The following is a 24,813-nucleotide window of genomic DNA, read 5'->3' as shown; positions in this document are numbered from 1 at the left end:
ATGAGTTTGCAACTACTTTACTTTTGGAGAAAATTCAAAACATTCATTATTCAATAGGGCCCAAACTATCAAAAACCAGCGGTTTGAATGAACACTCACATTTCTTGGTAGAATCGTGCAGGATTGAAATTTTTGATGTTTTTCTACTCCTCTCATGAGCACAAACAAGTCTCTAAAAGGATGAGTTTGCAACTACTTTACTTTTGGAGAAAATTCAAAACATTCATTATTCAATAGAGCCCAATAGCAAAAACCAGCGTTTTGAATGAAGAATCACATTTCTTGGTAGAAAATGCAGGATTGAAATTTTTGATGGTTTTTTACTCCTCTCAACAGCCCAAACAAGTTTCTAAAAGGATGAGTTTGCAACTACTTTACTTTTGGAGAAAATTCAAAACATTCATTATTCAATAGGGCCCAAAATATCAAAAACCAGCGGTTTGAATGAATACACATTTCTTGGTAGAATCATGCAGGACTGAAATTTTTGATGTTTTTCTACTCCTCTCATGAGCCCAAACAAGTCTCTAAAAGCATGAGTTTGCAACTACTTTACTTTTGGAGAAAATTCAAAACATTCATTATTCAATAGAGCCCAATAGCAAAAATCAGGTTTTGAATGAAGAATCACATTTCTTGGTAGAATCATGCAGGATTGAAATTTTTGATGGTTTTTTTACTCCTCTCAACAGCCCAAACAAGTTTCTAAAAGGATGAGTTTGCAACTACTTTACTTTTGGAGAAAATTCAAAACATTCATTATTCAATAGAGCCCAATAGCAAAAACCAGCGTTTTGAATGAAGAATCACATTTCTTGGTACAATCATGCAGGACTGAAATTTTTGATGGTTTTTTACTCCTCTCAACAGCCCAAACAAGTTTCTAAAAGGATGAGTTTGCAACTACTTTACTTTTGGAGAAAATTCAAAACATTCATTATTCAATAGGGCCCAAAATATCAAAAACCAGCGGTTTGAATGAACACTCATTTCTTGGTAGAATCATGCAGGACTGAAATTTTTGATGTTTTTCTACTCCTCTCATGAGCCCAAACAAGTCTCTAAAAGCATGAGTTTGCAACTACTTTACTTTTGGAGAAAATTCAAAACATTCATTATTCAATAGAAACCAATAGCAAAAATCAGCGTTTTGAATGAAGAATCACATTTCTTGGTAGAATCATGCAGGATTGAAATTTTTGAAGGTTTTTTACTCCTGTCAACAGCCAAAACAAGTTTCTAAAAGGATGAGTTTGCAACTACTTTACTTTTGGAAAAAATTCAAAATATTCATTATTCAATAGGGCCCAAAATATCAAAAACCAGCTGTTTGAATGAACACACATTTCTTGGTAGAATCATGCAGGACTGAAATTTTTGATGTTTTTCTACTCCTTTCATGAGCCCAAACAAGTCTCTAAAAGCATGAGCTTGCAACTACTTTACTTTTGGAGAAAATTCAAAACATTCATTATTCAATAGAACCCAATAGCAAAAATCAGCGTTTTGAATGAAGAATCACATTTCTTGGTAGAATCATGCAGGATTGAAATTTTTGATGGTTTTTTTACTCCTCTCAACAGCCCAAACAAGTTTCTAAAAGGATAAGTTTGCAACTACTTTACTTTTGGAGAAAATTCAAAACATTCATTATTCAATAGGGCCCAAACTATCAAAAACCAGCGGTTTGAATGAACACTCACATTTCTTGGTAGAATCGTGCAGGACTGAAATTTTTGATGTTTTTCTACTCCTCTCATGAGCACAAACAAGTCTCTAAAAGAATGAGTTTGCAACTACTTTACTTTTGGAGAAAATTCAAAACATTCATTATTCAATAGAGCCCAATAGCAAAAACCAGCTTTTGAATGAAGAATCACATTTCTTGGTAGAATCATGCAGGATTGAAATTTTTGATGGTTTTTTACTCCTCTCAACAGCCCAAACAAGTTTCTAAAATGATGAGTTTGCAACTACTTTACTTTTGGAGAAAATTCAAAACATTCATTATTCAATAGGGCCCAAAATATCAAAAACCAGCGGTATGAATGAACACACATTTCTTGGTAGAATCATGCAGGACTGAAATTTTTGATGTTTTTCTACTCCTCTCATGAGCCCAAACAAGTCTCTAAAAGCATGAGTTTGCAACTACTTTACTTTTGGAGAAAATTCAAAACATTCATTATTCAATAGAACCCAATAGCAAAAATCAGGTTTTGAATGAAGAATCACATTTCTTGGTAGAATCATGCAGGATTGAAATTTTTGATGGTTTTTTACTCCTCTCAACAGCCCAAACAAGTTTCTAAAAGGATGAGTTTGCAACTACTTTACTTTTGGAGAAAATTCAAAACATTCATTATTCAATAGGGCCCAAACTATCAAAAACCAGCGGTTTGAATGAACACTCACATTTCTTGGTAGAATCGTGCAGGACTGAAATTTTTGATGTTTTTCTACTCCTCTCATGAGCACAAACAAGTCTCTAGAAGGATGAGTTTGCAACTACTTTACTTTTGGAGAAAATTCAAAACATTCATTATTCAATAGATCCCAATAGCAAAAACCAGCGTTTTGAATGAAGAATCACATTTCTTGGTAGAAAATGCAGGATTGAAATTTTTGATGGTTTTTTACTCCTCTCAACAGCCCAAACAAGTTTCTAAAAGGATGAGTTTGCAACTACTTTACTTTTGGAGAAAATTCAAAACATTCATTATTCAATAGGGCCCAAACTATCAAAAACCAGTGGTTTGAATGAACACTCACATTTCTTGGTAGAATCGTGCAGGACTGAAATTTTTGATGTTTTTCTACTCCTCTCATGAGCCCAAACAAGTCTCTAAAAGCATGAGATTGCAACTACTTTACTTTTGGAGAAAATTCAAAACATTCATTATTCAATAGAACCCAATAGCAAAAATCAGCGTTTTGAATGAAGAATCACATTTCTTGGTAGAATCATGCAGGATTGAAATTTTTGATGGTTTTTTACTCCTCTCAACAGCCCAAACAAATTTCTAAAAGGATGAGTTTCCAACTACTTTACTTTTGGAGAAAATTCAAAACATTCATTATTCAATAGGGCCCAAAATATCACAAACTAGCGGTTTGAATGAACACACATTTCTTGGTAGAATCATGCAGGACTGAAATTTTTGATGTTTTTCTACTCCTCTCATGAGCCCAAACAAGTCTCTAAAAGCATGAGCTTGCAACTACTTTACTTTTGGAGAAAATTCAAAACATTCATTATTCAATAGAACCCAATAGCAAAAATCAGCGTTTTGAATGAAGAATCACATTTCTTGGTAGAATCATGCAGGATTGAAATTTTTGATGGTTCTTTACTCCTCTCAACAGCCCAAACAAGTTTCTAAAAGGATGAGTTTGCAACTACTTTACTTTGCAGAAAATTCAAAACATTCATTATTCAATAGGGCCCAAAATATCAAAAACCAGCGGTTTGAATGAACACATATTTCTTGGTAGAATCATGCAGGACTGAAATTTTTGATGTTTTTCTACTCCTCTCATGAGCCCAAACAAGTCTCTAAAAGCATGAGTTTGCAACTACTTTACTTTTGTAGAAAATTCAAAACATTCATTATTCAATAGAGCCCAATAGCAAAAATCAGGTTTTGAATGAACACACATTTCTTGGTAGAATCATGCAGGACTGAAATTTTTGATGTTTTTCTACTCCTCTCATGAGCCCAAACAAGTCTCTAAAAGCATGAGTTTGCGGAAGGGGTGTGGCCTGGAGCTCGATGTAGGAGGGCACTTGAGCTCAGAGCTCCCATGAAGCCTATCTACAAAGCGACATAATTGCTTAAGAAGACTCTTATTCATCAGGAGACCTTTGGAATTGGATTCTTATCTTTATTGTGAACATTTTGACACCTCCCTGGAAGAAATCCGCTGTTTACTTAAGGAATTACAGCCTTTAGAAGTGAGTGGTGAGGAGAGAGCCGCTGTTGACTCAACAGGTTTCCCCTGTACTTAGCCGCGGGTACCGCCATTGTTTACATCAGAGGTATGAACTGGAGGAGATCCTGTGTGACGGCTGCTGAGCCCCTGATCTGACGCTGAAGGAGCCTCGGTGTTCCTGAGTCGATAGAGGTCCGCTGTCGACGCTGTTGGATACTGGGCTCTGCGCAGCTTGCCGCCGCTCAGCTGCAGAGGAGTAAAGGAGCTGGCGGTGCTGGAGAGCGACGCGGCGGGAGTTGGCAGGCACGAAGCCGCAAGGAAGAGGCTGTCATCAAAGAAAGTAGAGGTGGCTCTGGTCCTTCTTGGGTGCCTCGGCTGAAGCTGTCACTGACTGAGTGTTGCATTGGTGAGTGCGGAGAAGAAGGGGAGCGCCGCGTCTGATTTTAAAACTGTTTGGCGGGAGAGCTGCTGGAGCTTAGCGGCGGTCTAGGAGGAGAAGCCCACTGCTGGGGATATCTTTAACAGAAAGAATTTGGAATTGCCCACGCTTTTTCTGTGCTGATCGGAGGTCATTGCCTGGAGACCGAGCTCTGCGCAGCTTGCCGCCGCTCAGCTGCAGAGGAGTAAAGGAGCTGGCGGTGCTGGAGAGTGTCGCGGCGGGAGCTGGCGGGCACGAAGCTGCAAGGAAGAAGCTGTCATCAAAGAGGGTGGAGGTGGATCTGGTCCTTATTGGGTGCCTCGGCTGAGGCTGTCATTGACTGATTGTCACATCGAGTTCGACCCTTTAACACGCTAAGGGGCTTAGAGACGGCTACATTTATACAAGAAGAAGCAGAGGAGATTTAGTGAAATTTGACTATGGTTTTGGCGGTCACTTGATTACTATCCAACGGTGACCTGAAGGAAGGAGCATCGTTGACCCCTACTACTTGGAGAATATTACACTCGTTGGGTGAGATGGAATCTGTTGCTCTCTGAACTTATTGTTAGTCTCTTGGGGATGGTGAAATCTTAATTATTTGTAAATTGGAATAGGGATAGTAATATAGGGGAGAGTATCTGAATATTGTTATATCAATAAGACTGTTTGTGTATTGCTGAAGTGCATCCTTGAGTTAGATGAGACTTACATGGAGATTGTCTCTTGTGCCTTGTTTTGATGACATATTAAAGCATTAGAAGAAGATATTTAAGGGAATAACTAATCTATACATTCCTAGACGGGAAGATATAGAGCTTATACTGTCTTATTCTGAATCCTACTGATTGTATGCTCTTCTCTTCTCTGTCTATAACATTTAAGGCACCTGAGGTTATATAGGTAGTGTTTGGACAGGAGTGTATGAGGTGCTGTTGTTTTATATAAGCCTACGTTACGGAGGACAAGACGTCTCTATTGCTTTGTTGAATTATCAAAATTGAAGGGGTTACATTACTACTCTATTTAAGTCTTTATTCTTATCTTAGTTTGCGATTTACAAACCCTGCTGAAACTGTAATAAAGTTCAACTTAATTACAATAATAATAAAACAGGGGTGGCATATACAGGAACATTTAAGGGTATAGCGCATTTCCTTTACTCTTGTTTCGGTATACTCTAATTATGGCATCTAATTTGAAATCTAAATTGCCTACTAGTAAAAACCAGAAATCTACGAGCGCTTCAAATCAGAAAATTTACACTGAATCTGTTAATCTATTAAGTCCAATTAAATCTAGATCCCCTCTAAAAAGGGAGGAAGCTATCTCATCTAGACACATGCCTCACGGTTTATCTAATAAGGCTACTCAGCAGGACTCGGATCAAAAAATTATATCTTCTGACCCCCGTACTCTATCTTTCACATCTTCTCAAGTTTTTGATAATAAAGGTGCCTCAAAACTTTCTTTTCAGGATGAGGAAAGTAAAATGGATTTATCCAAATCTCATAAGAGAAGAATTCCAGAAGGTGAAACTGTGAGAACAGAGGCAGCAGATTTAGATTCTAATACTTCATCTGATGACTATTCTCCAAATAGTACCCCAGTTAAACAACTCTCTAAAAAAGGCTGTCCGGAGTCGTCTTCTACTGATTTTCTGACTCCCCATGACTTTGACTTTAAAACACTGTTGAACTCTGATAGGCGAGTCACTGAGGGTTTGCTTGCTGGCTTCCTCATATCCTTCCAGGAATCCACCAATCAAGCTAATCAATTCATGCATAAATCTATCAATGCAATCAATGCGTCGATTAAAATGGGATTTGATTCTCACAGGAAGGATATGCAGGAGATTAGTGAAAAATTCTCTCAAAGATTTGAACTGAATGAGAAAAGATTGTCAAAGGTTGAAAATAGAACAGATGAGTTAGTAAAGCAAAACTCAGATTTAAAAGCCGAACTTTTATCCGTGAGGTCCAAGTTAACGGACTTAGAGGACCGGAGTAGACGGAACAACGTCAAGATTAGGGGGATACCTGAAAGCGTGATACAGAAAGACCTTTCAGATTACACTAAAGCTACGCTTAAAAAGGCTTTGCCGTCCTTAACTGATTTACAATTGATAATTGATAGGATTCACCGCCTGCCCCGCCCAAAGAATGTACCAATGGATAAGCCGAGGGATACGATACTTCACTTTCACTTTTTTGAAACTAAAGAAATGATACTAAGATATATTAGAGAGAAGGGCTCTCTACCTCCCCCTAATAATCATTTAAAATTCTTCTCTGATTTCTCAAAGTCAACTATGGAAGCTAGAAAATCGTTTAATCAAGCTACTAATGCTCTCAGGGAAATGGGGATTCCATATAAATGGGGCTTTCCAACAAAGTTACTTGTGTCACATAGGGGTAAAATTGTCCCCTTCTTTACTCCAAAGGAAGCTTTAGACTTTATACGCTTTCTAGATGAGGATCCTTCTAACAAAGATACTGGTTGAATAGGGATATATCTCTCATTGGTCTTTGTATTATTTACATTTGACATTTGACAAAATATCAATGGCTTCATGGGTTCTCGCCACTTTGGCTTTTTTTTTTTTAAAGTACCCAAAAAAAGGAGATTATCACGTTCCGTGATTAACTCCAGGAGGACTCTTTAAGTTTGTTTATTTGTTTGTTATAGTTTTTTTTTTTTTTTTTCTTTTTGTTGTTTCATTCGCCTTTTCTAGACATATACATTTTATTGAATTCAGCTAATAAGAGTAAGCAATCCTAAATATATATAAGATAATTTACTCTAATAAAAAAGGAAAGAGATTATCATGAGAATTAAAATCCTTTCACACAATGTTAAAGGACTGAACAGTCCCCATAAGCGCTATATAACTTGGAGAGAAATAAGACGGCTTCAAGCGGATGTCTCTTGTTTACAAGAGGTCAAATTAATAAAAGATATACATCCAACCTTTCAGCATAAAGATTTTCCATATATTTTTAAATCCCTCAATAATAATAAAAAAAGTGCGGGAGTTATAACCATTATAAATACGAATATTCCCTTCCAATTAATTGAAGAACATCCCGACACCCAGGGAAGATTTCACATCCTCATATGTAAGTTAAATTTTAACCTTTGTACAATCGTGAATATATATGCCCCAAATAATGGTCAGATCTCTTTTTTTAATAAATTAATGCAGAAGATTGATGAAGTTAAAAAAGGTGACCTCATGCTAATAGGGGACTTCAATCTAGTTCCCGATAGAGAAATTGACTCATCATCTTCTGCTACTTCTAAATCAGGCCGATCTCTGAAAAATTGGATAAAACAAAATGAGATGTATGACATTTTCAGATGTCTAAATACCACCTCTAGAGAATTTACATATTACTCAGATATATATAAGACATCTTCCAGAATAGACTTATTTCTAACCAATGTCTTTTCTATCACAACATTTAAGAAAATTGAAATTCTTGTGAAGTCTTTTTCCGACCACGCCCCTGTGCTGGCAGTATTTGAATCAGGCCCTCCAGTAGCAAACACTTTTCTTTGGAAGGTTAATCCTACCCTACTACGTACCCCAAAGTATAGAAATATAATTACCGAAACTATTGATAATTATTTTAAAGAAAACTCTTCAGATAGTATTGATCCCTTTACATTATGGAACGCCCACAAGGCGGTCTTGAGAGGATGTCTCATCCAACTCTCCACGAGATACAAAAAAGAAAAAAGACAAAAAATTGCTGACCTCCAGAACCAAATTGCTTCAAAAGAAAAACAACAAAATTCTCTGTCTGCTCCATCCCATATTATCCATCTTGATATCCTGAAATTGAGATAGGCGTTAAGATCCGAAATTATTTCCGAGTACGATTCCATTGTTGGAGCATCAAAATATAATCTGTATGCTTCAATTAACAAACCCACCAAATATATGACAAGTAAACTTAAACAAGCTCGCGTAAGTAGAAGGATTGTTAAAATCAAATCCCCTTCAGGAGAAATGAAACAACACCCCTCTGATATTACCGAAATATTTGCGGATTATTTCGAAACCCTCTATAATCTTAAAAAAGATCCCTTAGTTCATACTCCTAATCAAAAAGAGATTGACCTTTTTCTTTCTAAATTGACCCTTCCCCAACTAGATAATTTGGACCTAACTCTTTTAAATCAACCGTTTACTGTAGAAGAAATTGCCAAAACGATTGACAAACTTGAACTTAACAAATCCCCTGGCCCAGATGGGTTCACAAACGAATATCTCAAGTTTTTCTCCAACATTTTATCCCCGCAGCTAAAATCTCTTTTTGACCACGCTTCTAGTATTGGATCGTTCCCCAAAGAAATGATGGAGGCAACTATCATTTTGATCCCCAAAGACATTAGAAACCCAGAAGAAGTTAAAAATTATCGTCCGATCTCTTTAATTAACACTGATATTAAAGTATATTCAAAAATTTTAGCGGATCGATTAAAGAATCTTTTACCTGATCTTGTTAAAAATGATCAAGTAGGGTTTGTCTCCGGAAGACAAGTAACAGACGGTACCAGAAGAATCTTGAACTTGTTTAACATAGCTAGCTCTAATAATCTCCCTTCACTATTTATCTCGTTGGATGCCCAAAAAGCTTTTGATAGGGTGAATTGGGATTATCTTAAAGCTACTTTACTAAAGTTTGGTTTTGACAATCGCTTTATAACATCTATATTTGCATTGTACTCTAATACTAATGCTAAAACCTATACTAATAATCACCTTTCTAGGAATTTCAACATCACTAATGGAACAAGACAGGGCTGCCCCCTTTCGCCCCTTTTATTTGCCTTGGCAGTCGAGCCCTTGGCGGAAATGATCAGACAATGTACTGATATTTCGGGTTTTAAAACAAAAAATTATCATCACAAGTTAACCTTATTTGCTGACGACCTTATGTTATCAGTCACTGATCCGGCTAATTCACTTAACGCTTTAATCACCATTTTAGATGAGTTCTCTAAGGTCTCATATTTTAAAATAAATCCCCAAAAATCTAAAATAATACATTTTAATTTACGTCCCTCTGAAATTGAAGCCTTTAAAGAATTATCTGAATTTTACTGGGAAGATTTTGAACTAGAATACTTGGGGATAATTTTCCCTAAAGATTTGAAACTCATTGTTTCTAAGAATATGGAACATCTCAGTAAGAAAATCTTAAAAGACCTTTCTGGTTATAATAATTGCGATCTATCCCTGATGGGAAGAACCTTGGTAATAAAAACATATATTTTACCTAAAATTCTTTTTGTACTTAGGAATTTACCTCTTATGATTCCCACTTCCCTTTTATTTAAAATCCAAAAAGCAATTAACCTTTTTATCTGGAAAGGGAAGAAACCTAGAGTTGCTACTGAAATTTTATATAAGAAAAAGAGTAATGGAGGCCTTGCACTCCCCAATATTCAAATCTATTTTCAAGCTTCTCTTATTCTTCAGAGTCAACAGTGGTTTTCTACGAAAACACTTCCCGCTTGGTTGGACCTTGAGCTAGAACATTATGGGACTAGTTCAATATCAGATTTTTTCTTTAAAGATCTGCTATCTCCTTCGATCATTACTTATCAACATCCTGTTGTAAATTCTATACTGACTATGTGGAGGAGTTTCACAAAATTAAAGAAAGGCGACGACAGGAAAAGCATTTTGAAAAAATTCCCATTAAAATTATTATCAAAAATATATAAATGTCCAGTTCCAGAGGAGTGGTGCAGCTTTAAAATTAATACGGTAGGGGATTTATGGGACGGACAAAATTTTTTACCCTTTAATGAAATTAAAAATAAATTTCATGTCCCGTCTACACATTTCACCTCTTATCTACTTCTGAAAGATCTTCTGCGGAAATTTTTGACTAGTAGAGCTTTGAATTCGGATATTGTGGCCTCCATGTTTGCAAATGTTGCTCTTAAGTCGACTTGGAGTCTTAAAAACATATATTCCCACCTTAATGACGACACCGAACTCTTTAAAAATGTATACATTCAAAGATGGGAAAGGGATTTTAACATAAAATTTGATGAAGACCAATGGGGGAAGGCCATAAAGTTTTCAAATGCATCTACTATTTCTGCGACTTTACAGGAGTCTTTCTTTAAAACTTTAATTAGATGGCATTACACTCCGATTAGGTTAGCTCATATAGATAATAAATACTCCCCTCTATGCTGGAGGAATTGTGGTTTACCAGGTAACCTGTACCACATTTTCTGGAGCTGTCCTAAATTGAAGAGATTGTGGAAAGAAGTTACGAATCATATAAATACTCTCTCTGACAACGCAGTGAAGGTCACCCCACAAATGGCATTACTTTCTTTGGGCACTGAAGAAATAAATCCTGTTATTCGATTTGTAATGATACATACTTTTTTGGTGACCAAAAACGCTATAGCTTTCTGGTGGCTTAAAACTGATTTACCTTCTTTTGCTGATATTTTAGGTAAATTACGGACTCATAATTCTATGGAGAAAAGATTTGCCTTTATTAATGGTACTCTCCATAAATATCACACTAAATGGGATGTTTGGAATTTGAAATTTTCTTAATTTATGTTATCTAACACTCTACTGTAAACTCAATATGACAATGTTGGTTCCTTTTTTGAGAGGATTGCATTCAAGCGATGTATTATATTTGTTTCTTATGTACACTACTTGTATTAAACAATTTTATTTAATGTGTGATGTAACACGTAGAGTAAAGTTCTCTACTTTTTACTTTGTCCATTTACCCTTTCCCTCTATACTTGAAACTTTAATAAAAATATTTAAACAAAAAAGCATGAGTTTGCAACTACTTTACTTTTGGAGAAAATTCAAAACATTCATTATTCAATAGGGCCCAAAATATCAAAAACCAGCAGTTTGAATGAACACACATTTCTTGGTAGAATCATGCAGGACTGAAATTTTTGATGTTTTTCTACTCCTCTCATGAGCCCAAACAAGCCTCTAAAAGCAATAGCTTGCAACTACTTTACTTTTGGAGAAAATTCAAAAGATTCATTATTCAATAGGGCCCAAAATATCAAAAACCAGCAGTTTGAATGAACACACATTTCTTGGTAGAATCATGCAGGACTGAAATTTTTGATGTTTTTCTACTCCTCTCATGAGCACAAACAAGTCTCTAAAAGGATGAGTTTGCAACTACTTTACTTTTGGAGAAAATTCAAAACATTCATTATTCAATAGAGCCCAATAGCAAAAACCAGCGTTTTGAATGAAGAATCACATTTCTTGGTAGAATCATGCAGGATTGAAATTTTTGATGGTTTTTTACTCCTCTCAACAGCCCAAACAAGTTTCTAAAAGGATGAGTTTGCAACTACTTTACTTTTGTAGAAAATTCAAAACATTCATTATTCAATAGGGCCCAAAATATCAAAAACCAGCGGTTTGAATGAACACACATTTCTTGGTAGAATCATGCAGGACTGAAATTTTTGATGTTTTTCTACTCCTCTCATGAGCCTAAACAAGTCTCTAAAAGCATGAGTTTGCAACTACTTTACTTTTGGAGAAAATTCAAAACATTCATTATTCAATAGAACCCAATAGCAAAAATCAGCGTTTTGAATAAAGAATCACATTTCTTGGTAGAATCATGCAGGATTGAAATTTTTTATGGTTTTTTACTCCTCTCAACAGCCCAAACAAGTTTCTAAAAGGATGAGTTTGCAACAACTTTACTTTTGGAGAAAATTCAAAACATTCATTATTCAATGTGGCCCAAACTATCAAAAACCAGCGGTTTGAATGAACACTCACATTTCTTGGTAGAATCGTGCAGGACTGAAATTTTTGATGTTTTTCTACTCCTCTCATGAGCCCAAACAAGTCTCTAAAAGGATGAGTTTGCAACTACTTTACTTTTGGAGAAAATTCAAAACATTCATTATTCAATAGAGCCCAATAGCAAAAACCAGCGTTTTGAATGAAGAATCACATTTCTTGGTAGAAAATGCAGGATTGAAATTTTTGATGGTTTTTTACTCCTCTCAACAGCCCAAACAAGTTTCTAAAAGGATGAGTTTGCAACTACTTTACTTTTGGAGAAAATTCAAAACATTCATTATTCAATAGGGCCCAAAATATCAAAAACCAGTGGTTTGAATGAACACACATTTCTTGGTAGAATCGTGCAGGACTGAAATTTTTGATGTTTTTCTACTCCTCTCATGAGCCCAAACAAGTCTATAAAAGGATGAGTTTGCAACTACTTTACTTTTGGAGAAAATTCAAAACATTCATTATTCAATAGAACCCAATAGCAAAAATCAGCGTTTTGAATCACATTTCTTGGTAGAATCATGCAGGATTTAAATTTTTGATGGATTTTTACTCCTCTCAACAGCCCAAACAAGTTTCTAAAAGGATGAGATTGCAACTACTTTACTTTTGGAGAAAATTCAAAACATTCATTATTCAATAGGGCCCAAACTATCAAAAACCAGCGGTTTGAATGAACACTCACATTTCTTGGTAGAATCGTGCAGGACTGAAATTTTTGATGTTTTTCTACTCCTCTCATGAGCACAAACAAGTCTCTAAAAGGATGAGTTTGCAACAACTTTACTTTTGGAGAAAATTCAAAACATTCATTATTCAATAGGGTAAAAAAAATCAAAAACCAGCGGTTTGAATGAACACTCACATTTCTTGGTAGAATCGTGCAGGACTGAAATTTTTGATGTTTTTCTACTCCTCTCATGAGCCCAAACCAAGACTCTAAAAGGATGAGTTTGCATCTACTTTACTTTTGGAGAAAATTTAAAACATTCATTATTCAATAGAGCCCAATAGCAAAAACCAGCGTTTTGAATGAAGAATCACATTTCTTGGTAGAATCATGCAGGATTGAAATGGTTGATGGTTTTTTACTCCTCTCAACAGCCCAAACAAGTTTCTAAAAGGATGAGTTTGCAACTACTTTACTTTTGGAGAAAATTCAAAACATTCATTATACAATAGGGCCCAAACTATCAAAAACCAGCGGTTTGAATGAACACTCACATTTCTTGGTAGAATCGTGCAGGACTGAAATTTTTGATGTTTTTCTACTCCTCTCATGAGCCCAAACAAGTCTCTAAAAGGATGAGTTTGCAACTACTTTACTTTTGGAGAAAATTCAAAACATTCATTATTCAATAGAACCCAATAGCAAAAATCAGCGTTTTGAATGAAGAATCACATTTCTTGGTAGAATCATGCAGGATTGAAATTTTTGATGGTTTTTTACTCCTCTCAACAGCCCAAACAAGTTTCTAAAAGGATGAGTTTGCAACTACTTTACTTTTGGAGAAAATTCAAAACATTCATTATTCAATAGGGCCCAAAATATCAAAAACCAGCGGTTTGAATGAACACACATTTCTTGGTAGAATCATGCAGGACTGAAATTTTTGATGGTTTTTTACTCCTCTCAACAGCCCAAACAAGTTTCTAAAAGAATGAGTTTGCAACTACTTTACTTTTGGAGAAAATTCAAAACATTCAATATTCAATAGGGCCCAAAATATCAAAAACCAGCGGTTTGAATGAACACACATTTCTTGGTAGAATCATGCAGGACTGAAATTTTTGATGTTTTTCTACTCCTCTCATGAGCCCAAACAAGTCTCTAAATGCATGAGCTTGCAACTACTTTACTTTTGGAGAAAATTCAAAACATTCATTATTCAATAGGGCCCAAACTATCAAAAACCAGCGGTTTGAATGAACACTCACATTTCTTGGTAGAATTGTGCAGGACTGAAATTTTTGATGTTTTTCTACTCCTCTCATGAGCCCAAACAAGTCTCTAAAAGCATGAGTTTGCAACTACTTTACTTTTGTAGAAAATTCAAAACATTCATTATTCAATAGAGCCCAATAGCAAAAATCAGGTTTTGAATGAAGAATCACATTTCTTGGTAGAATCATGCAGGATTGAAATTTTTGATGGTTTTTTACTCCTCTCAACAGCCCAAACAAGTTTCTAAAAGGATGAGTTTGCAACTACTTTACTTTTGGAGAAAATTCAAAACATTCATTATTCAATAGGGCCCAAACTATCAAAAACCAGCGGTTTGAATGAACACTCACATTTCTTGGTAGAATCGTGCAGGACTGAAATTTTTGATGTTTTTCTACTCCTCTCATGAGCCCAAACCAAGTCTCTAAAAGGATGAGTTTGCAACTACTTTACTTTTGGAGAAAATTCAAAACATTCAATTGACATTCATTGAATTTTCTCCAAAAGTAAAGTAGTTGCAAACTCATACTTTTAGAGACTTGTTTGGGCTCATGAGAGGAGTAGAAAAACATCAAAAATTTCAGTCCTGCACGATTCTACCAAGAAATGTGTGTTCATTCAAACCGCTGGTTTTTGATATTTTGGGCCCTATTGAATAATGAATGTTTTGAATTTTTTCCAAAAGTAAAGTAGTTGCAAACTCATCCTTTTAGAAACTTGTTTGGGCTTTTGAGAGGAGTAAAAAACCATCAAAAATTTCAATCCTGCATGATTCTACCAAGAAATGTGATTCTTCATTCAAAACGCTGGTTTTTGCTATTGGGCTCTATTGAATAATGAATGTTTTGAATTTTCTCCAAAAGTAAAGTAGTTGCAAACTCATCCTTTTAGAGTCTTGTTTGGGCTCATGAGAGGAGTAGAAAAACATCAAAAATTTCAGTCCTGCACGATTCTACCAAGAAATATGAGTGTTCATTCAAACCGCTGGTTTTTGATAGTTTGGGCCCTATTGAATAATGAATGTTTTGAATTTTCTCCAAAAGTAAAGTAGTTGCAAACTCATCCTTTTAGAAACTTGTTTGGGCTGTTGAGAGGAGTTAAAAACCATCATAAATTTCAATCCTGCATGATTCTACCAAGAAATGTGATTCTTCATTCAAAACGCTGGTTTTTGCTATTGGGCTCTATTGAATAATGAATGTTTTGAATTTTCTCCAAAAGTAAAGTAGTTGCAAACTCATCCTTTTAGAGTCTTGTTTGGGCTCATGAGAGGAGTAGAAAAAAAGCAGCAGCAGCAGCAGCTAGGTGCGCTGCTTGCCTGCAGTAAATAGGATGTGTTCCATCCATGGAACACTGTGATAGGAATCATGCCATTCATAGAACACAATGCTTGGATGTGTTCTATTCCTGGAACAATGGGGCCACGTGTCACAATGGGACCACATGTCACAATGGGCAGCCCACAGTCTGTAGCAGCTGCTCAGTAGTAGTCAGCTTCAGTCTGCTGAGGGAGTCTCAGCAGACAGGTGGGCGATTCTCGCCAGGGAGATGGAAAAATAGCTTGCTTACTTCACTCCACGCATCATTTCAGTATCTGCAGTTCCTCTGAGAATGGTGCACTCACTCTCTTAAGCGGTTTCCAAAGACAGATTGAATTGAAATTGGGATACACAAGTAGTGTTTTCAAAGCATGATTTGAATGCTTTTTTCAAATGTCGTTGCTCTGTAATTAGTTTTTCTTGGTCCAAGTTGCACATTTCCAATTCCTTAGCCTTGATTTAACTTGACCAACTCTTCTACTACTACTACTACTACTACTACTACTACTACTACTACTACTACTACTACTCTTATTCACCTCTATATGGGAGGCATTGCACTGTATTCAATCTGCCAGTAAAATAACTATCTATCTTGGCCTTTGCTGCTTGGTAGGTACAGGTGTGACAAGCTGCAGTAATGTGTTTGGCTTTGGATAGCTACATTTCTGCACACCCACCTGCTACAAGGCCTGCAGCCCCTTCCCCTCAGTACTTCCCCAGTCTTAATTCAAGCATTCAATTCCTACCACATCCCTCATGCAATGATATGTCGTTTCATTTTTGAAACATTGTCCCCCTCTTGCGGCCTTGCAACTTTGAAATTTACTGTTCAATTTTGAATTAATTCATATATGAATTAAATGGAAAAGCAACGATTTATCTGGCGAGTTATTTGAATGTTCGGCCTATGTCCACCTGTATGACAGACGGTATTCTAGTGGCTTGTAGCAGCAGCAGCAGCAGCAGCTAGGTGCGCTGCTTGCCTGCAGTAAATAGGATGTGTTCCATCCATGGAACACTGTGATAGGAATCATGCCATTCATAGAACACAATGCTTGGATGTGTTCTTTTCCTGGAACAATGGGACCACGTGTCACAATGGGACCACGTGTCACAATGGGCAGCCCACAGTCTGTAGCAGCTGCGCAGTAGTAGTCAGCTTCAGTCTGCTGAGGGAGCCTCAACAGACAGGTGGGCGATGCTCGCCAGGGAGATGGAAAAATAGCTTGCTCACTTCACTCCACGCATCATTTCAGTATCTGCAGTTCCTCTGAGAATGGTGCACTCACTCTATTAAGCGGTTTCCAAAGACAGATTGAATTGAAATCGGGATACACAAGTAGTGTTTTCAAAGCATGTTTTGAATGCTTTTTTCAAATGTCGTTGCTCTGTAATTAGTTTTTCTTGGTCCAAGTTGCACATTTCCAATTCCTTAGCCTTGATTTAACTTGACCAACTCTTCTACTACTACTACTGCTACTACTACTACTCTTATTCACCTCTATATGGGAGGCATTGCACTGTATTCAATCTGTCAGTAAAATAACGATCTATCTTGGCCTTTGCTGCTTGGTAGGTACAGGTGTGACAAGCTGCAGTAATGTGTTTGGCTTTGGATAGCTACATTTCTGCACACCCACCTGCTACAAGGCCTGCAGCCCCTTCTCCTCATTACTTCCCCAGTCTTAATTCAAGCATTCAATTCCTACCACATCCCTCATGCAATGATATGTCGTTTCATTTTTGAAACATTGTCCCCCTCTTGTGGCCTTCCAACTTTGAAATTTACTGTTCAATTTTGAATTAATTCATATATGAATTAAATGGAAAAGCAACGATTTACCTGGCGATTTATTTGAATGTTCGGCCTACGTCCACCTGTCTGACAGACGGTATTCTAGAGGCTTGTAGCAGCAGCAGCAGCTAGGTGCGCTGCTTGCCTGCAGTAAATAGGATGTGTTCCATCCATGGAACACTGTGATAGGAATCATGCCATTCATAGAACACAATGCTTGGATGTGTTCTATTCCTGGAACAATGGGACCACGTGTCACAATGGGACCACGTGTCACAATGGGCAGCCCACAGTCTGTAGCAGCTGCACAGTAGTAGTCAGCTTCAGTCTGCTGAGGGAGCCTCAGCAGACAGGTGGGCGATGCTCGCCAGGGAGATGGAAAAATAGCTTGCTCACTTCACTCCACGCATCATTTCAGTATCTGCAGTTCCTCTGAGAATGGTGCACTCACTCTCTTAAGCGGTTTCCAAAGACAGATTGAAATGAAATTGGGATACACAAGTAGTGTTTTCAAAGCATGATTTGAATGCTTTTTTCAAATGTCGTTGCTCTGTAATTAGTTTTTCTTGGTCCAAGTTGCACATTTCCAATTCCTTAGCCTTGATTTAACTTGACCAACTCTTCTTCTACTACTACTACTACTACTACTCTTATTCACCTCTATATGGGAGGCATTGCACTGTATTCAATCTGTCAGTAAAATAACGATCTATCTTGGCCTTTGCTGCTTGGTAGGTACAGGTGTGACAAGCTGCAGTAATGTGTTTGGCTTTGGATAGCTACATTTCTGCACACCCACCTGCTACAAGGCCTGCAGCCCCTTCCCCTCAGTAATTCCCCAGTCTTAATTCAAGCATTCAATATTTACTGCAGGAAAGCAGCGCACCTAGCTGCTGCTGCTGCTGCTGCTGCTACAAGCCACTAGAATACCGTCTGTCAGACAGGTGGACGTAGGCCGAACATTCAAATAACTCGCCAGATAAATCGTTGCTTTTCCATTTAATTCATATATGAATTAATTTAAAATTGAACAGTAAATTTCAAAGTTGGAAGGCCACAAGAGGGGGACAATGTTTCAAAAATGAAACGACATATCATTGCATGAGGGATGTGGTAGGAATTGAATGCTTGAATTAAGACTGGGGAAGTACTGAGGGGAAGGGGCTGCAGGCCTTGTAGCAGGTGGGTGTGCAGAAATGTAGCTATCCAAAGCCAAACACATTACTGCAGCTTGTCACACCTGTACCTACCAAGCAGCAAAGGCCAAGACAGATCGTTATTTTACTGACAGATTGAATACAGTGCAATGCCTCCCATATAGAGGTGAATAAGAGTAGTAGTAGTAGTAGTAGTAGTAGAAGAGTTGGTCAAGTTAAATCAAGGCTAAGGAATTGGAAATGTGCAACTTGGACCAAGAAAAACTAATTACAGAGCAACGACATTTGAAAAAAGCATTCAAATCTTACTTTGAAAACACTACTTGTGTATCCCAATTTCAATTCAATCTGTCTTTGGAAACCGCTTAAGAGAGTGAGTGCACCATTCTCAGAGGAACTGCAGATACTGAAATGCTGCGTGGAGTGATGTGAGCAAGCTATTTTTCAATCTCCCTGGCGAGCATCGCCCACCTGTCTGCTGAGGCTCCCTCAGCAGACTGAAGCTGACTACTACTGCGCAGCTGCTACAGACTGTGGGCTGCCCATTGTGACACGTGTTCCCATTGTGACACGTGGTCCCATTGTTCCAGGAATAGAACACATCCAAGCATTGTGTTCTATGAATGGCATGATTCCTATCACAGTGTTCCATGGATGGAACACATCCTATTTACTGCAGGCAAGCAGCGCACCTAGCTGCTGCTGCTGCTGCTACAAGCCACTAGAATACCGTCTGTCAGACAGGTGGACGTAGGCCGAACATTCAAATAACTCGCCAGATAAATCGTTGCTTTTCCATTTAATTCATATATGAATTAATTCAAAATTGAACAGTAAATTTCAAAGTTGGAAGGCCACAAGAGGGGGACAATGTTTCAAAAATGAAACGACATATCATTGCATGAGGGATGTGGTAGGAATTGAATGCTTGAATTAAGACTGGGGAAATACTGAGGGGAAGGGGCTGCAGGCCTTGTAGCAGGTGGGTGTGCAGAAATGTAGCTATCCAAAGCCAAACACATTACTGCAGCTTGTCACACCTGTACCTACCAAGCAGCAAAGGCCAAGATAGATCGTTATTTTACTGACAGATTGAATACAGTGCAATGCCTCCCATATAGAGGTGAATAAGAGTAGTAGTAGTAGTAGTAGTAGTAGTAGAAGAGTTGGTCAAGTTAAATCAAGGCTAAGGAATTGGAAATGTGCAACTTGGACCAAGAAAAACTAATTACAGAGCAACGACATGTGAAAAAAGCATTCAAATCATGCTTTGAAAACACTACTTGTGTATCCCGATTTCAATTCAATCTGTCTTTGGAAACCGCTTAAGAGAGTGAGTGCACCATTCTCAGAGGAACTGCAGATACTGAAATGATGCGTGGAGTGAAGTGAGCAAGCTATTTTTCCATCTCCCTGGCGAGCATCGCCCACCTGTCTGCTGAGGCTACCTCAGCAGACTGAAGCTGACTACTACTGCGCAGCTGCTACAGACTGTGGGCTGCCCATTGTGACACGTGGTCCGATTGTGACACGTGGTCCCATTGTTCCAGGAATAGAACACATCCAAGCATTGTGTTCTATGAATGGCATGATTCCTATCACAGTGTTCCATGGATGGAACACATCCTATTTACTGCAGGCAAGCAGCGCACCTAGCTGCTGCTGCTGTTGCTGCTGCTACAAGCCACTAGAATACCGTCTGTCAGACAGGTGGACGTAGGCCGAACATTCAAATAACTCGCCAGATAAATCGTTGCTTTTCCATTTAATTCATATATGAATTAATTCAAAATTGAACAGTAAATTTCAAAGTTGGAAGGCCACAAGAGGGGGACAATGTTTCAAAAATGAAACGACATATCATTGCATGAGGGATGTGGTAGGAATTGAATGCTTGAATTAAGACTGGGGAAGTACTGAGGGGAAGGGGCTGCAGGCCCCTTTAGCAGGTGGGTGTGCAGAAATGTAGCTATCCAAAGCCAAACACATTACCGCAGCTTGTCACACCTGTATCTACCAAGCAGCAAAGGCCAAGATAGATCGTTATTTTACTGACAAATTGAATACAGTGCAATGCCTCCCATATAGAGGTGAATAAGAGTAGTAGTAGTAGTAGTAGTAGAAGAGTTGGTCAAGTTAAATCAAGGCTAAGGAATTGGAAATGTGCAACTTGGACCAAGAAAAACTAATTACAGAGCAACGACATTTGAAAAAAGCTTTCAAGTCATTCTTTGAAAACACTACTTGTGTATCCCGATTTCAATTCAATCTGTCTTTGGAAACCGCTTAAGAGAGTGAGTGCACCATTCTCAGAGGAACTGCAGATACTGAAATGATGCGTGGAGTGAAGTGAGCAAGCTATTTTTCCATCTCCCTGGCGAGCATCGCCCACCTGTCTGCTGAGGCTCCCTCAGCAGACTGAAGCTGACTACTACTGCGCAGCTGCTACAGACTGTGGGCTGCCCATTGTGACACGTGGTCCCATTGTGACACGTGGTCCCATTGTTCCAGGAATAGAACACATCCAAGCATTGTGTTCTATGAATGGCATGATTCCTATCACAGTGTTCCATGGATGGAACACATCCTATTTACTGCAGGCAAGCAGCGCACCTAGCTGCTGCTGCTGCTGCTGCTACAAGCCACTAGAATACCGTCTGTCAGACAGGTGGACGTAGGGCGAACATTCAAATAACTCGCCAGATAAATCGTTGCTTTTCCATTTAATTCTTATATGAATTAATTCAAAATTGAACAGGAAATTTCAAAGTTGGAAGGCCACAAGAGGGGGACAATGTTTCAAAAATGAAACGACATATCATTGCATGAGGGATGTGGTAGGAATTGAATGCTTGAATTAAGACTGGGGAAGTATTGAGGGGATGGGGCTGCAGGCCTTGTAGCAGGTGGGTGTGCAGAAATGTAGCTATTCAAAGCCAAACACACTACTGCAGCTTGTCACACCTTTACCTACCAAGCAGCAAAGGCCAAGATAGATCGTTATTTTACTGACAGATTGAATACAGTGCAATGCCTCCCATATAGAGGTGAATAAGAGTAGTAGTAGTAGTAGAAGATTTGATCAAGTTAAATCAAGGCTAAGGAATTGGAAATGTGCAACTTGGACCAAGAAAAACTAATTACAGAGCAACGACATTTGAAAAAAGCATTCAAATCATGCTTTGAAAACACTATTTGTGTATCCCGATTTCAATTCAATCTGTCTTTGGAAACCGCTTAAGAGAGTGAGTGCACCATTCTCAGAGGAACTGCAGATACTGAAATGATGCGTGGAGTGAAGTGAGCAAGCTCTTTTTCCATCTCCCTGGCGAGCATCGCCCACCTGTCTGCTGAGGCTCCCTCAGCAGACTGAAGCTGACTACTACTGTGCAGCTGCTACAGACTGTGGGCTGCCCATTGTGACACGTGGTCCCATTGTGACACGTGGTCCCATTGTTCCAGGAATAGAACACATCCAAGCATTGTGTTCTATGAATGGCATGATTCCTATCACAGTGTTCCATGGATGGAACACATCCTATTTACTGCAGGCAAGCAGCGCACCTAGCTGCTGCTGCTGCTACAAGCCACTAGAATACCGTCTGTCAGACAGGTGGACGTAGGCCGAACATTCAAATAACTCACCAGATAAATCGTTGCTTTTCCGTTTAATTCATATATGAATTAATTCAAAATTGAACAGTAAATTTCAAAGTTGGAAGGCCACAAGAGGGGGACAATGTTTCAAAAATGAAACGACATATCATTGCATGAGGGATGTGGTAGGAATTGAATGCTTGAATTAAGACTGGGGAAGTACTGAGGGGAAGGGGCTGCAGGCTTTGTAGCAGGTGGGTGTGCAGAAATATAGCTATCCAAAGCCAAACACATTACTGCAGCTTGTCACACCTGTACCTACCAAGCAGCAAAGGCCAAGATAGATTGTTATTTTACTGACAGATTGAATACAGTGCAATGCCTCCCATATAGAGGTGAATAAGAGTAGTAGTAGAAGAGTTGGTCAAGTTAAATCAAGGCTAAGGAATTGGAAATGTGCAACTTGGACCAAGAAAAACTAATTACAGAGCAACGACATTTGAAAAAAGCATTCAAATCATGCTTTGAAAACACTACTTGTGTATCCCGATTTCAATTCAATCTGTCTTTGGAAACCGCTTAAGAGAGTGAGTGCACCATTCTCAGAGGAACTGAAGATACTGAAATGATGCGTGGAGTGAAGTGAGCAAGCTATTTTTCCATCTCCCTGGCGAGCATCGCCCACCTGTCTGCTGAGGCTCCCTCAGCAGAATGAAGCTGACTACTACTGCGCAGCTGCTACAGACTGTGGGCTGCCCATTGTGACACGTGGTCCCATTGTGACACGTGGTCCCATTGTTCCAGGAATAGAACACATCCAAGCATTGTGTTCTATGAATGGCATGATTCCTATCACAGTGTTCCATGGATGGAACACATCCTATTTACTGCAGGAAAGCAGCGCACCTAGCTGCTGCTGCTGCTACAAGCCACTAGAATACCGTCTGTCAGACAGGTGGACGTAGGCCGAACATTCAAATAACTCGCCAGATAAATCGTTGCTTTTCCATTTAATTCATATATGAATTAATTCAAAATTGAACAGGAAATTTCAAAGTTGGAAGGCCACAAGAGGGGGACAATGTTTCAAAAATGAAACGACATATCATTGCATGAGGGATGTGGTAGGAAATGAATGCTTGAATTAAGACTGGGGAAGTACTGAGGGGAAGGGGCTGCAGGCCTTGTAGCAGGTGGGTGTGCAGAAATGTAGCTATCCAAAGCCAAACACATTACTGCAGCTTGTCACACCTGTACCTACCAAGCAGCAAAGGCCAAGATAGATCGTTATTTTACTGACAGATTGAATACAGTGCAATGCCTCCCATATAGAGGTGAATAAGAGTAGTAGTAGTAGTAGTAGTAGTATTAGTAGTAGAAGAGTTGGTCAAGTTAAATCAAGGCTAAGGAATTGGAAATGTGCAACTTGCACCAAGAAAAATTAATTACAGAGCAACGACATTTGAAAAAAGCATTCAAATCATGCTTTGAAAACACTACTTGTGTATCCCAATTTCATATCAATCTGTCTTTGTAAACCGCTTAAGAGAGTGAGTGCACCATTCTCAGAGGAACTGCAGATACTGAAATGATGTGTGGAGTGAAGTGAGCAAGCTATTTTTCCATGTCCCTGGCGAGCATCGCCCACCTGTCTGCTGAGGCTCCCTCAGCAGACTGAAGCTGACTACTACTGTGCAGCTGCTACAGACTGTGGGCTGCCCATTGTGACACGTGGTCCCATTGTTCCAGGAATAGAACACATCCAAGCATTGTGTTCTATGAATGGCATGATTCCTATCACAGTGTTCCATTGATGGAACACATCCTATTTACTGCAGGCAAGCAGTGCACCTAGCTGCTGCTGCTGCAGCTGCTGCTGCTACAAGCCACTAGAATACCGTCTGTCAGACAGGTGGACGTAGGCCAAACATTCAAATAACTCGCCAGATAAATCGTTGCTTTTCCATTTAATTCATATATGAATTAATTCAAAATTGAACAGTAAATTTCAAAGTTGGAAGGCCACAAGAGGGGGACAATGTTTCAAAAATGAAACGACATATCATTGCATGAGGGATGTGGTAGGAATTGAATGCTTGAATTAAGACTGGGGAAGTACTGAGGGGAAGGGGCTGCAGGCCTTGTAGCAGGTGGGTGTGCAGAAATGTAGCTATCCAAAGCCAAACACATTACTGCAGCTTGTCACACCTGTACCTACCAAGCAGCAAAGGCCAAGATAGATCGTTATTTTACTGACAGATTGAATACAGTGCAATGCCTCCCATATAGAGGTGAATAAGAGTAGTAGTAGAAGTAGTAGTAGTAGTAGTAGAAGAGTTGGTCAAGTTAAATCAAGGCTAAGGAATTGGAAATGTGCAACTTGGACCAAGAAAAACTAATTACAGAGCAACGACATTTGAAAAAAGCATTCAAATCATGCTTTGAAAACACTACTTGTGTATCCCAAATTCAATTCAATCTGTCTTTGGAAACCGCTTAAGAGAGTGAGTGCACCATTCTCAGAGGAACTGCAGATACTGAAATGATGCGTGGAGTGAAGTGAGCAAGCTATTTTTCCATCTTCCTGGCGAGCATCGCCCACCTGTCTGCTGAGGCTCCCTCAGCAGACTGAAGCTGACTACAACTGCGCAGCTGCTACAGACTGTGGGCTGCCCATTGTGACACGTGGTCCCATTGTGACACGTGGTCCCATTGTTCCAAGAATAGAACACATCCAAGCATTGTGTTCTATGAATGGCATGATTCCTATCATAGTGTTCCATTGATGGAACACATCCTATTT

The sequence above is a fragment of the Dendrobates tinctorius genome, unplaced genomic scaffold (assembly GCF_039654945.1).
Source record: "Dendrobates tinctorius isolate UK_male_01 unplaced genomic scaffold, ASM3965494v1 ptg000125l, whole genome shotgun sequence".
In the NCBI taxonomy this organism is placed as follows: Eukaryota; Metazoa; Chordata; class Amphibia; order Anura; family Dendrobatidae; genus Dendrobates; species Dendrobates tinctorius.
The sequence above is the reverse complement of the archived record's forward strand: the minus strand, read 5'-3'. Positions refer to the sequence as shown.